The sequence below is a fragment of the Triticum dicoccoides genome, chromosome 1A (genome assembly GCF_002162155.2).
Source record: "Triticum dicoccoides isolate Atlit2015 ecotype Zavitan chromosome 1A, WEW_v2.0, whole genome shotgun sequence".
Lineage (NCBI taxonomy): Eukaryota > Viridiplantae > Streptophyta > Magnoliopsida > Poales > Poaceae > Triticum > Triticum dicoccoides.
The window spans coordinates 443,702,973-443,716,186 of NC_041380.1; positions in this window are offsets into that span (position 1 = coordinate 443,702,973).

Consider the following 13,214-nt stretch of genomic DNA (forward strand, 5'->3'; position numbering starts at 1 on the left):
TATCCTTACGAGCTGTCCTCAAAAAAGGAAAAGAAAAACTCCACTCCAGCATCCCATCTCCTTCCACCGAGCCGCCAGCGGCAGCCCTTGCCCGCTCTCAGGCCAACTCCAGCGCGCGACCCCATCCTGTTCGGCCCCGTACATTTGGGGTAAAACAGACAGACCCCACGGTCCAGCGCACGACGGCCTGGACCCATCTGATCTGTTTTGTGTCCGGGTCGACCCATTTCGAACACAAACATGCGCCGGGTTTGGGTCGCGGCGGACAACAAACAGACGCATTGCTCGTCCGCTTCGGGGCTGCGTGGTAGGCGGCCACCTATCTCCCAACGCCCAACATTAATGTGCACGCGCGGTCGGCCCCACCTGTCATCCGCCCAGGCGAACGGTCGCCGTCCTTCTTAAATGGGAAGCCGTGGACCGGTCGCAGTCCACACTCCCCACTCCAGCCCGTGCTGCCTCCTCGAAACCCGACACTCCCCAAACCCTAGCTCTCCCTCTCCCCGTCCTCGATCTCGCTGGCCGGCCACCACGCAGCCATGGGGTTCTCGAACACCGGGCGCAAGGGGAAGCATGACCACGAGGCTGGCTCGTCCTCGGGCCACCGCCTCCGTGGCGTCAAAGAGGGTCCGACATCACCACCAAAGAGGGGCCCCACGCCGCCCGCATTCTCCATCGCCCCTACGGCCGCCGGCGAGCGCGACCGGCACTACATCCACACGGATGTATACCGTCGTTATTGGGAGACGAGGACGCCGCTCCCCTGGAGCGACATGTGTCGGTGTCAAAACCGTCCGATCTCGGGTAGGGGGTCCCGAACTATGCGTCTGAGGATCAAAGGTAACAAGGGACACAGGGAACACGATGTTTACCCAGGTTCGGGCTCTCTTAATGGAGGTAAAACCCTATGCCCTGCTTGATTGTATTTGATGAGTATAGGGGTTACAAGAGTCGGTCTACCTCGAGATTGTAATGGATAAACCCTAGATGTCTAGCCTGTATGAATTCTGATAGCCTCTACGGACTAACCCCTGCGGTTTATATAGATACCGGAAGGACCAAGGGTTGTACAGAGTCAGTTTACAGAAGAAGGAAATTATACATCCGGATGCCAATCTTGCCATCCACGCAAAGAGAGTCCTATCCGGACATGGGGGAAGGCCTTCTACCTTGTATCTTCATGGCCCATCAGTCCGGCCCATATCACATAGCCCGGACACTCGAGGACCCCTTAATCCGGGACTCCCTCAGTAGCCCCTGAACTAGTCTTCAATGACGATATGTTCGATGCGGAGATTGTGTTCGACATTGCAAGGTGGGTTCCTCCTCCGAATACTCCAAAGCAATCTAAATAAAAGATCTGTATCCGGCTCTGCACATCCCACAACCATGAAGGCAGAATATTCAATCAAAATTATGTATGTCAACTGACAACTTTTTCGGCGAAATGCTATATCTAGCCTCTTTATCATTTCGAACCATTTTTTGGCCTCCTGCTTCGCGTTTCGAGGCGCGGCCTCTATTGACACGTCTTGTCAAAACAGAGATCGTGTCCACTTATGGCAGGATCCTCATCAATACGGGTTTGGGTAATCCAACCGCGCCATTCGCATGACCCCTTGGGAACAGGCGAGTTTTAAGGCTTAAGGGGGGGGGCGCTTGATATTCACTTCCTATATAAGTGGATAAAGATCCCACTTTTCACCTCATGCCTTCTTCTTTCTCCTGTTTCCCATCCTCAAGCTCCAACGCCCAAGCCTCAATCTTTCCCACCGCCACCAACCTCTCCAGCCATGTCTGGATCCGGCTCACAGGGCAAGTGGGTGGCCTCCTCCGTCACGGAGAAGGACGTCAAGGAGCTCCGGGAGGCGGGGTACCTGACTGCGGACGTCGCGCACAGGCTCCCTGCCAAGAAGCAAGTCATCCCCACTCCTGAGCCCGGCGAAAGGGTTGTGTTTACCCCCCACTTCTTCGTGGGCCAGGGTTTCCTCTCCACCCTTTTGTCCGCGGCCTCATGTTCTATTACGGGCTAGATTTTCATGATCTAGCACCAAATTCCTTCCTCCACATCTCGGCGTTTATCATCGTGTGCGAGGCGCTTCTTCGCATCCCCCCACACTTTGGCCTTTGGCTCAAGGTCTTCAACGTGAAGCCGAAGGTGGTCGACGGGCAGCACGCGGACTGCGGCGGTGCCATGGTGAGCAAGCTCCCCAACATCACGTGGCCTAAAGGGGCTTTCGTGGAGACCGTCAAGGTGTGGCATCAGGAGTGGTTCTACATCACCGAACCCCGCGGTGCCAGGTGGGAGGCCACTCCTGAGTTTAGATCCGAACCCCCTATGCGGCTCGCGTCGTGGACCAACAAGGGTCTGGACTGGGGGTTTTCCGTCCTTTGTACGTGGCTAGATAATGAAGGCAGAGCGGATCAAGTGTCCGGCTTTGCTGCCCGAAGATCCGCCCACTCCCCAGCTAACAAAGATGCTGGTCCCGCTGCCCTATCAGGCACCGGAGAAGAAGGCCAAGAAGAAGAGCAAGGAGGCCAAGGGCGGCCCCCGCCGTAAGGGTACTTCGAACACGGTGTCCGGAGAAACCGAAATCCCCTCCTCCCACAAGGGAGATGAAGAACAAGAGGAGGAGGAGGAGGCAAAAGTGACTCTCCCCTCAAGGGCAGAAAAAAGAAAAGGGCAGCCTCCACAGACCCAGAGGAGGGGGTGTCCAAGAGGGGGAAGATAACCCTCTCGGATGGTTCAGACTCGGAGGCCGAACACATCCCCAAGAGGCGCCCCAGGACGAAGCCCCTGGCCGAATCGTAAGTACCAAAGGATTCATTACAAGTATTCGGCCTTCAATGCTTTTAATATAACATGTTATGTTGTGTGTGCATATTTCAGCCCTGCTCGTGACCTCCCCTAAGCATCGCTATCTGAGGAGAACTCTCTGGCACCAGAGATGGTGGAGAGCGAGACGCCTCTGCGAGCTTCTCCGCCTACCGCCATGGACGACACCGAGGTGTTGTCCCAAAGGACTTCTCCAGGCCGTGGAAGGGGGAGCGAGGCTACCACTACGGCACCCGAAGGTTAGGCCTCGGCTGTCGAGAACATGGGGGGTGCAACCCCCATGGAGACCGACGGCAGGGGCCCTGACCAGTCCAGCCCCCAGCAGAACACTATCTCGGAGACCCATGCGGCTCCATAATCGAGCGAGCAACCCCCTTCGAAGGAGGAGGAGCGTCGGCTCCGACGGTGACCTCCACCAATCTGGAGGCGCCGAATACTCTGATGGAGGCACTACAATGTGTCGCCATCATGGAGGAGCACCGTACCTTGATGGGTGTGGTGATTGAGAAGGTTTAGTCCGCAAAGAGCGGGCTGAACGAAGCCTTCACCAGCCTGCTAACAGGCTTCGAGGTATGTGACGTAATACTCTTAAACGCTTTTTCATATGAAGGAAATATGCATGTATATTAGATAGTAGCCCCTGAGACTCTGTTCGGTTTTGAGGATCAAGTAATAATCGCAGGAGATGATGTACTTGTCTATTGGATAAACAGGCTTCCCTGTTGGTGGCGACCGCCCAGGACGCTGAAGTTTTCGAGCTCAAGCGGATGCTGAAGCTGGCTGACAATGATATAGATTGTATTAACAAGCGGTTCGATAAGGCGCAAGGTATGTTAAAAGATCTTCTTACATGCCTGAAGTGATATGCAAATTCAGAGTTTAAGCTCATGCACTGCTTATGATTATGATTGCAGGTAGCGTGGCCGAGGTCGAAACCCTCAAAAGAGCCCTTGCCCAGGCCAAGGAGGAGGTGAGAGCGAGCAAAGCAGTCGCTGATAAAGCAGCTACGGAATTGAAGACCGAACAGGTCGCCCGCCGCCAGCACGAAGAGAGGGCGGCCGAAGTTGAGCAGGAGCTGAAAGACGCCATCAGCAAATGCGAGACTTTGGAGGAGAAGACTACGGCCCAAGCGGCCGAACTCACCAAAGCCCTCAATGAGGCCAAGGAGGCTCGGACCGAGTCTCGGGCGGCTCGGGAGGAAATCCGGCAGGCCGAACATATAGCGGCTGGTAAGCCATTTCTTTTGCAGAGTGTATTTGGCAGTCAAGGATATGCCTTGCTCACTGATACGTCTCCAACGTATCTATAATTTTTTATTGTTCCATGCTATTATATTATCTGTTTTGTATGTTTAATGGGCTTTAATATGCTCTTTTATATTATTTTTGGGACTAACCTATTAACCGGAGGCCCAATGCTAGTTTCTGTTTTTTTGCCTATTTTAGAGTTTCGCAGAAAAGGAATACCAAACGGAATGAAACCTACGTGATGATCTTTCTTGGACCGAAAGCAATCCAGAAGACTTGGAGTTGACGTCTGGAACTCCATGAGGCGGCCATGAGGCAGGAGGGCGCGCCCAGGGGGGTAGGCACGCCCCCACCCTCGTGGGCCCCATGTAGCTCCACCTATGTACTTCTTCACCTATATATACTCTTATACCCTAGAAACATCAGGGGGAGCCACGAAACCACTTTTCCACCGCCGCAACCTTCTGTACCCATGAGATCCCATCTTGGGGCCTTTTCTCGCGATCTGCCGTAGGGGGAATCGATCACGGAGGGCTTCTACATCAACACCATAGCCTCCCCGATGAAGCGTGAGTAGTTTACCACAGACCTTTGGGTCCATAGTTATTAGCTAGATGGCTTCTTCTCTCTCTTTGATCTTCAATACAAAGTTCTCCTCGATGTTCTTGGAGATCTATTCGATGTAATACTCTTTTGCGGTGTGTTTGCCGAGATCCAATGAACTTGATTATCTATGAATATTATTTGCTTCTTCTCCGAATTATTATATACATGATTTGATATCTTTTCAAGTCTCTTCGAATTATCGGTTTAGTTTGGCCTACTAGGTTGATCTTTCTTGCAATGGGAGAAGTGCTTAGCTTTGGGTTCAATCTTGCGGTGTCATTTCCCAGTGACAGTAGGGGCAGCAAGGCACATATTGTATTGTTTCCATCAAGGATAAAAAGATGGGGTTTATATCATACTGCTTGAGTTTATCCCTCTACATCATGTCATCTTGCTTAAAGCGCTACTCTATTCTTATGAACTTAATACTCTAGATGCATGCTGGATAGCGGTCGATGTGTGGAGTAATAGTAGTAAATGCAGAATCGTTTCGGTCTACTTGACACGGACGTGATGCCTATATTCATGATCATTGCCTTAGATATCTTCATAACTATGCGCTTTTCTATCAATTGCTCGGCAGTAATTTGTTCACCCACCATAATATATGCTATCTTGGGAGAAGCCACTAATGAAACCTATGGTCCCCAGGTCCCTTTCTTATTATATTGCATCTCTTTTATTTACATCGCATCTCGTTTACTATTTTGCAATCTTTACTTTCCAATCTATACAACTAAAATACCTAAAATATTTATCTTACTATCTTTATCAGATCTCACTTTTGCGAGTGACCGTGAAGGGATTGACAACCCCTTTATCGCGTTGGTTGCAAGGTTCTTGATTGTTTGTGCAGGTATAGGTGACTTGTGTGTTGTCTCCTACTGGATTGATACCTTGGTTCTCAAAAACTGAGGGAAATACTTACACTACTTTGTTGCATCACCCTTTCCTCTTCAAGGAAAAACCAACGCATGCTCAAGAGGTAGCAAGAAGGATTTCTGGCGCCGTTGCCGGGGAGATCTACGCCAAGTCAAGACATACCAAGTACCCATCATAAACTCTTCTCCCTCGCATTACATTATTTGCTATTTGCCTCGCTTTTTCCTCTCCCCCACTTCACTAAAATTTGCCTTTTTATTCGCCCCTCTTTTTCGTTTGCCTTTTTCTCGCCAGATCTTATGTTTGCTTGTGTTGCCATGTGCCTTCTATTTGCTTGCATCTTCGCTTGCTAAATCTATGGATGTGGAGCCTCATCCACTTGCTAATCTTTTCAAGAGATCCAATTATGATGAACCCATTGCTAGTGAATCGAGTTCACTAGATTATCTTTATGAAGTTTTGCTTGAGATTTATGAATCTGAAAATTGTGATGAAGTGTTAAACGAAGAAATTTATAAAGTGATTCATGATAGCTCCTTGAATGAAAAGCATGATTGCAATGATGTTATTATAAACTCTATTAATGTCAATTGTATTAATACTATGCAAAACCCCAAGCTTGGGGATGCTAATTTTATTATGTCCACTACTTGTTGCAATGATCATGATTGGGGTGATGATTCTTGTGATCTTGAAAATTTATTTAAACCTCATGATGAATATGCTTGCTATAATATTGAAAGTGGGTTTGGAAGAGTGTCAGCTTTAGCTAAAAAATAATCCAACATATTTGGAGAGTGCTCAATCTTATGAAATTTTTGATAAAAGTGGGCTTGGAGAGGTCATGACTTTATTTGATGATAATCCCACTATTTTGGAAGAGTGTCAACTTTGCATGCATACGGATCATGTAGAGAAAATTTTATATGATAGCTATATTTTTGAATTTGAGTATGATCCTACATATAATTATTATGAGAGAGGAAAATATGGTTGTAGAAATTTTCATGTTATTAAATTTCCTCTCGTTATGTTGAGATTGTCAATGTTTTATTCCTCTCCTTTGCGTATGCTAGATATTTCTTGTCTTGATAATTTGTTTTCCTATAAAATTCCTATGCATAGGAACTATGTTATACTTAAATGTGTTTGTCACATGTTTCATGATGCTCTCTTTGTGCTACAATTATTATCTTTCATGGGAGAGTTGAATTCTTATGCCTAGCTAAGGGCGTAAAACTATATCGCTTGTTGGGAGGCAACCCAATGAATAAAATTTATTTTTGCTTTTTACTTCCTGTTTTTGAGTGTTAGCACAATTATGCTACTGTTATGATTGTGTTTTTCATGTTTTAATTAGTGTTTGTGCCAAGTAAAGCCTTTGGGATCTCCTTGGGTGATTGTTGTTTGATCTTGCTGATAAAAACAGAAAGTATGCACTAACGAAAATAATTTTCCTCTTTTACCGGAGAGCTATAAAATACCAATTACAACTGCAGTAGATAAATATAAAAAATTTCCTAGTCTTCCTAATTTTTGAGAATTTTTGGAGTTACAGGAGTATTCAAAATATCCAGATTGCTACAGACTGTTCTGTTTTGACAGATTCTGTTTTTCGTGTGTTGTTTGCTTATTTTGATGAGTCTATGGCTAGTATCGGGGGGTATGAACCATAGAGAAGTTGGAATACAGTAGGTTTAACACCAATATAAATTAAGAATGAATTCATTACAGTACCTTAAAGTGGTGGTTTATTTTCTTATACTAACGGAGCTCATGAGATTTTCTGTTGAGTTTTGTGTTGTGAAGTTTTCAAGTTTTTTGAGTAAAGATTTGATGGATTTTGGAATAAGTAGTGGCAAGAGCCTAAGATTGGGTATGCCCAAGGCACCCCAAGGTAAAATTCAAGGACAACCAAAAGCCTAAGCTTGGGGATGCCCCGGAAGGCATCCCCTCTTTCGTCTTCGTCTATCGGTAACTTTACTTGAGGATATATTTTTATTCACCACATGATATGTGTTTTGCTTGGAGCGTCTTGTATGATTTGAGTCTTTGATTTTTAGTTTACCACAATCATCCTTGCTGTACACACACCTCTTGGGAGAGACACGCATGAATCGGAATTTATTAGAATACTCTATGTGCTTCACTTATATCTTTTGAGCTAGATAATTTTCCTCTAGTGCTTCACATATATCTTTTTAGAGCATGGTGGTGGTTTTATTTTATAGAAATTATTGATCTCTCATGCTTCACTTATATTATTTTGAGAGTCCTTTAGAACAACATGGTAATTTGCTTTGGCTATAAAACTAGTCCTAATATGATGGGCATCCAAGATAGGTATAATAAAATTTTCCATATAAAGTGTGTTGAATACTGAAAGGATCGATATGGTGACTAGAGGGGGGGGGGTGAATAGGCAACTAACAATTTTTAGCTTTTCTTTAACAATTTAAACTTTGCATCAAAGTAGGTTGTCTAGATATGCAACTAAGTGAGCAACCTATATGATGCAACAAGGATAGGAACACAAGCAAGCAAGAGATATGAAACAAATAAGCTTGCTCAAGTAAGGGCACGAGATAACCAAGAGTGGAGATGGTGGAGACGAGGATGTGTTGCCGAAGTTCCTTCCCTTTGAGAGGAAGTACGTCTCCGTTGGAGCGGTGTGGAGGCACAATGCTCCCCAAGAAGCCACTAGGGCCACCGTATTCTCCTCACACCCTCACACAATGCGAGATGCCGTGATTCCACTGTTGGTGCCCTTGAAGGCAGTGACCGAACCTTTACAAACAAGGTTGGGGCTCTCTCCACAACTTAATTGGAGGCTCCCAACAAAACCACGAAGCTTCACCACAATGGAATATGGCTCCGAGGTGACCTCAACCGTCTAGGGTGCTCAAACACCCAAGAGTAACAAAATCCACACAAGAAAGTATGGGTGAAGCAAATATCCTTTGGTGGAAGTGTAGATCTAGGTCTCCTCCTTCAATCCCTAGCAAATCAACAAGTTTGAGTGGCTAGAGAGAGAGATCGGGCAAGAGAGCTTGAAGTGCATTAATGGTGGAGTGAGAGAGGTCAAAGGTGAGTGTGGTAGGTGGGAGAAGCTCTCTTAAATACCAACCCTTAAAATTGAGCCGTTGCTGCGCTTTCAGCCCCGCAGCGGTACAACCGGTCCTTGTCCCGGTACAACCGGGACTCACGGTGTAGCTGCAGAACCCTACCAGGCGGTACAACCGGTCCACTAGGCGGTGGTACCGGTTAAGAGAATGACCGTACCAACCGCCCAGCCACCACACAACTACCGCCTCGAAACAGAGACGAGACCGGTACTTGAGCGGTGCAAGACCGGAACAACCGCATGGCTCTGAGCTCTTGGACGGCGAAGTTCTGAGTGGAAGAACCTCTTAGACCATCGGTGGTACCGGTCAACGAGGATCGACCGGATCAACTGGGCCACCACCGCCCGAGAACCGCATCAGAACAGAGCCTTGAGCGGTACTTGAGCGGTGCGTGGCCGGAACCACCGTCCTAGCCTTTGTTGAGCAAGGTGGCGGTACCACCGCCCGGAGGCAGCGGTACAACCGCTCGGTCAAAGCTGGAGAGCGTCAGGGTCCAGCGGTACAACCGCTCCAGGGAGCGGTACAACCGCTGGGAAGAGCAGAAACAAGAGGGAAAGACAGGGGGAACTCTCTCTCTCTCACAACTGAGGAAGACAAGGAAGGGGTGAGGAAAGTGTACGTGAACTGATTCCCCCAGATCTTCCTAATGAGGATTCCCTCTTGATAGTACGGGTACTCTACGACCAAAGAAAATAAAAGCGTAGAGGACACGTCTTCGATCTTTTCCTTTGAGAGGCAATAGCAATCCGATGTAAGACTAAGCATTGAGAACCTGAAACATATAGCATACGATTAGACCACAAAGGGTTGTCATCATCATCCAAAACATAAAGTAGGGAAATGCCCTTTCAAATACTATGAGAAGTTTGATTCTTGATGATAGTTTTGAGACATGAGGATGGTGATATTAGAGTCATGCTAGTAAATTAATTGTGAATTTGAGAAATACTTGTGTTGAGGTTTGCAAGTCCCGTAGCATGCACGTATGGTAACTATTGTGTAACAAATTTGAAGCATGAGGTATTTATTTGATTGTCTACCTTATGAGCGGCGGTCGGGGAAGAGCGATGGTCTTTTCCTACCAATCTATCCCCCTTGGAGCATGCGTGTAGTGCTTGGTTTTTGATGATTTGTAGATTTTTGCAATAAGTATGTGAGTTCTTTATGACTAATGTTGAGTCCATGGATTATACGCACTCACACCCTTCCACCGTTGCTAGCCTCTCTAGTACCGCGCAACTTTCGCCAGTACCATAAACCCATCATTTACCCTCCTCAAAACAGCCACCGTACCTACCTATTATGACATTTCCATAGCCATTCTGAGATATATTGCCATGCAACCTTCCACCGTTCTGTTGGAGAACGCAGTAATTTCAAAAAAATTCCTACACACACACAAGATCCATCAAGGTGATGCATAGCAACGAGAGGGTAGAGTGTTGTCCACGTACCCTCGTAGACCGTAAGCGGAAGCGTTATGAAACACGGTTGATGTAGTCGAACGTCTCCGCGATCCAACCAATCAAGTACCGAACGCACGGCACCTCCGTGATCTACACACGTTCAGCTCGGTGACGTCCCTCGTACTCTTGATCCAGTTGAGGCCGAGGGAGAGTTTCGTCAGCACGACAGTGTGATGACAGTGATGATGAAGTTACCGACGTAGGGCTTCGCCTAAGCACTACCACGATATGACCGAGGTGGAAATCTGTGGAGGGGGCATCGCACACGGCTAAACAATCAACTTGTGTGTTCTAAGGTGCCCCCTGCCCCCGTATATAAAGGAGCAAGGGGAGGGTGCCGGCGGCCTCATAGGGTGCGCCCCAAGGGGGGAATCCTACTCCTACTAGGAGTAGGTTCCCCCTTTCCTAGTCAAACTAGGGGGAAGGAAAGAGGAGGAGGGGAGAAGGAAAGAGGGGGCCAGCCCCCCAAGCCCTAAACCAATACGGATTGGGCCTAGGGGGCGCGCCCCACAGCTCCCTTGCTGCCCTCTATTTCCACTAAGGCCCATGAAGGCCCATTGACCCTCCCGGGGGGGTTCCGGTAACTCCCTGGTACTCCAGTATTTATCCGATGATCCCCAGAACCTTTCCGGTGTCCGAATATAACCTTCCAATATATCAATCTTTATGTCTCGACCATTTCGAGATTCCTCATCATGTCCATGATCTCATCCGGGACTTCAAAAAACCTTAGGTACATCAAAACACATAAACTCATAATACCGATCGTCATCGAACGTTAAGCGTGCGGACCCTACGGGTTCGAGAACTATGTAGACATGACCGAGACTCATCTCCGGTCAATAACCAATAGCGGAACCTAGATGCTCATATTGTCTCCTACATATTCTACGAAGATCTTTGTTGGTCAAATCGCATAATAGCACACGTTGTTCCCTTTGTCATCGGTATGTTACTTGCCCGAGATTCGATCGTCGGTATCTCAATACCTAGTTCAATCTCGTTACCGGCAAGTCTCTTTACTCATTCTGTAATGCAACATCCCGTAACTAACTCATTAATCACATTGCTTGCAAGGCTTATAGTGATGAGAATTACCGAGAGGGCCCAGAGATACCTCTCCGATACACGGAGTGAGAAATTCTAATCTCGATCTATGCCAACTCAACAAACACCATCGGAGACACGTGTAGAGCATCTTTATAGTCACCCAGTTACGTTGTGACATTTGATAGCACACTAAGTGTTCCTTCGGTATCCAGGAGTTTCATAATCTCATAGTCATAGGAACATGTATAAGTTATGAAGAAAGCAATAACAACAAACTAAACGACCATCGTGCTAAGCTAATGGATGGGTCAAGTCAATCACATCGTTCTCTAATGATGTGATCTCGTTCATCAAATGACAACTCTTGTCCATGGCTAGGAAACTTAACCATCTTTGATTAACGAGCTAGTCAAGTAGAGGCATACTAGTGACACTCAGTTTGTCTATGTATTCACACATGTACTAAGTTTCGGTTAATACAATTCTAGCATGAATAATAAACATTTATCATGATATAAGGAAATATAAATAACAACTTTATTATTGCCTCTAGGGCATATTTCCTTCAGTCTCCCACTTGCACTAGAGTCAATAATCTAGTTCACATCGCCATGTGATTTAACACCAATAGTTCACATCTTTATGTGACTAGTTCACATCTCAATGTGACTAATACCCAAAGGGTTTATTAGAGTCAATAATCTAGTTCACATCGCTATGTGATTAACACCCAAAGAGTGATCATGTTTTGCTTGTTAGAGAAGTTTAGTCAACGGGTCTGCCACATTCAGAGCCGTATGTATTTTGCAAATTTTCTATGTCTACAATGCTCTGCACGGAGCTACTCTAGCTAATCACTCCCACTTTCAATATGTATCTAGATCGAGACTTAGAGTCATCCAGATCGGTGTCAAAGCTTGCATCGACGTAACTCCTTACTATGAACTCTTTGTCACCTCCATAACTGAGAAACATTTCCTTATTCCACTAAGGATAATTTTGACCTCTGTTTAGTGATCCACTCCTGGATGACTATTGTACCCTTTTGCCAAACTCATGGTGAGATACACAATAGGTCTGGTACACAGCATAGCATACTTTATAGAACCTATGGCCGAGGCATAGGGAATGACTTTCATTCTCTTTCTATCTTCTGCCGTGGTCTGGCTTTGAGTCTTACTCAATTTCATACCTTGTAACACACGTAAGAACCCTTTCTATGACTGTTCCATTTTGAACTACTTCAAAAACTTGTCAAGGTATGTACTCACTGAAAAAAAATATCAAGCGTCTTATTCTATCTCTATAGATCTTGATGCTCAATATGTAAGTAGTTTCACCAAGGTCTTTCTTTGAAAAACTCCTTTCAAACACTCCTTTATGCTTTCCAGAAAATTCTACATTATTTCCGATCAACAATATGTCATTCACATATACTTATCAGAAATGATGTAGTGCTCCCACTCACTTTCTTGTAAATACAAGCTTCACCGCAAGTCTGTATAAGACTATATGCTTTGATCAATTCATCAAAGTGTATATTCCAACTCCGAGATGTTTGCACCAGTTGATAGATGGATCGCTGGAGCTTGCACACTTTGTTAGCACCTTTAGGATTGACAAAACTTTCTTGTTGTATCATATACAACTCCTCTTTAAGAAATCCATTAAGGAATGTAGTTTTGACATCTATTCGCCAGATTTCATAATATGTGGCAATTGCTAACATGATTCGGACAGACTTAAGCATCGCTACGAGTGAGAAAATCTCATCATAGTCAACACCTTGAACTTGTCAAAAACCTTTTTTGTGACAATTCAAGCTTCGTAGATAGTAACACTACTATCAGTGTCTGTCTTCCTCTTGAAGATCCATTTATTCTCAATGGCTTGCCGATCAACGGGCAAGTCCACCAAAGTCCACACTTTGTTCTGATACATGGATTCTATCTCAGATTTCATGGCCTCAAGCCATTTTGTGGAATCTGGGCTCATCATCACT